Source organism: Malaclemys terrapin, chromosome 1 (genome assembly GCF_027887155.1).
Source record: "Malaclemys terrapin pileata isolate rMalTer1 chromosome 1, rMalTer1.hap1, whole genome shotgun sequence".
NCBI lineage: Eukaryota > Metazoa > Chordata > Testudines > Emydidae > Malaclemys > Malaclemys terrapin.
This window is the reverse complement of record NC_071505.1, coordinates 145,226,063-145,228,176: the sequence shown is the minus strand read 5'-3', so window position 1 is coordinate 145,228,176 and position 2,114 is coordinate 145,226,063. Positions and strand designations below refer to the sequence as shown.

At 42.5% G+C, this 2,114-nt stretch overlaps 1 pseudogene; it reads right to left on the bottom strand.

Annotated features, from left to right (window-relative positions):
- Positions 1-1,084: 1,084 nt before the first annotated feature.
- On the bottom strand, positions 1,085-1,202 carry LOC128830704 (U2 spliceosomal RNA; annotated as a pseudogene).
- Positions 1,203-2,114: the final 912 nt, after the last annotated feature.

Here is a 2,114-nt window from a genome sequence, read left to right as displayed (position 1 = left end):
TCTGGTAAGTCCTCAGTGCAGCAGGGATCCTCTTCAGGCTCAAGCCCCAGCAGCAGGTTCTGCGCCTCCAGCCCAACTGAGCTGCAAGGCCAGACTTTTATGCTTCCTCTGTTGCCCCTCTGCTTCCGGCAGGGCAGGCATAGGTGTCCTGGCTTCGCCCATCAGGGGCTGGGCAGGGGTTCCTCCCTCTCAATCTCAGAGGGAGGCCATGCCCCCTCGCTACACCATCCATCTGTTGTTATTACTATTTGTATTCCCACAGTGGCTAGGATCTCACTATGCTCGGTGCTGTCTGTCCATCTGTCTGTGTGTTCATAAAGTTTGAGCAAAATCCTTTCAGACATTTTTTAGCACAGCAATGGTGAAAAAATCCATTTTTCCTGATTTAGAAAAATTCAAACCACATTTTTTTAAAGACTAAGCTTCAGAGGGAAAATGGCTTAGATAGCTTGGAAAAATTGTTTTTGATTTTCCACAGTCACAAATGTTTGAAAGTTGCCAACCGAGCATGCGCTATAGATTTCTTCATTAAAGCTATAGCTGTGCATTGTGGGTGAAATTCCAGTAACTGGGTTTAACAAGGGTAAATCCACCCCCCAAACTGTGGCCAGAAAATGGGTCCGCACAGGCTCCCTGAAGCCCTTCTACACCTATTGTGTGCAGTTTTAGCCCCATTGGATCCACAGAATCACAGATCTTATGGCTTTTTCCCTGGCCTTCCATTTTGCACCAGTGCCACAATGTACAGGGCTGGTGTAGAGGTCCCCTCCTCAGTGAGTTCAGTGGAAATCATAATGCAGGATAACAGGAATAACACAGACTGCTGTCTTGATAGGATGCTGAAATTGTAAATCAGTGTGGAATTCAGCCAGAAACAGACTTCAGCAACCAGTGTTGACAGCACCAGCATCCTAGAGTTTATCTAGTTTATGTCTCTTTACACAAAGCTTATACAAACCTGGGTCCTCTTGAGCCCAATAAATTTTGAAATGAAGAGATCTTGATTCTCCATTCTTGGAACTGCTGATTTTAATCTCCATGCGTTTGGCTTTTCTCTCTCTATTTCTCCCTCAAAACATCCCCAGTTAACTGAGATAAAATTAATTTAATATACAGTCCTCAAATAAAGGACATATCAGATATTAAACTGATAAGAACAGATACTACGCTTGATCTTAGCTCATAGAGAGCTGAGAAGCGAGTTCTTCAACAGTACATTGGCAAAAGTAGTGGGGCTTTAATCATAAAATCCCAGTTTATTTGCAGTCAGTGTCTATAGACATGCTAAAATATGCTGAGAATAGACAATAAAACCCAATTTTGATCCCAACATTAGCAAGTAGGACTACATACCCTTCAAAGGAACTGTATCCTCATATAACAGGGCTGAATGTGGTATTCTAATTTCAATCCCCTTGTGCTTTTTCTCCACCCTTACTGATAGATCTCACCCTTCAGTGATCTTAGCAGAGTGAAATCACAAACTCCCCAAATGATCCCCATCTGGAATGTCAGGAGGAAGGGAAATGCTTATGGAATGTTAAATGTTGAGTAAAATGTTGAGTATACAGTTGTCCTACAATCAGGAAATTTAAAATGGGTTCACAGAAACTGTAATTCTGCCCTCAGTCCATGTACCTTACAGAGGTTATCTGATCTGAATATGATCTGGTGTTCACACTGCACAGCTAGCTGAGCATGCATATGGCTGCGATGGAGTCCACATTTAAGAGGGGGAATAGTCTAGGTTGGGACCCCTCACACCTTACCTCTCCTTCGTTATATTTGTTTGTTTTAATTTTATGTCAAATTTCCCACTTTCTCGAGCTACATAGTGCATCCTGCAGGACTCTATTTTAAATTTCACACAGCAACCATGATCTCTAGATAGCAGGAGATTTAATTCAAATAGGTGATCTGAAAAGGAGCTGGTTGGAGCCACTAAACCCTACTTTTCTAGGACCTTGCTCTGGAGATGCACTGTCAAAGTGCAGGATTCTGCACTAGATCGGTGCCAGTCTAGGCTTACACTCTCTTTAGGCAGCTCAATATAATTGTAATTGTATATAATAATGGAACAAAGAATGCGGGTCATACTTACAGGATGGGGGATT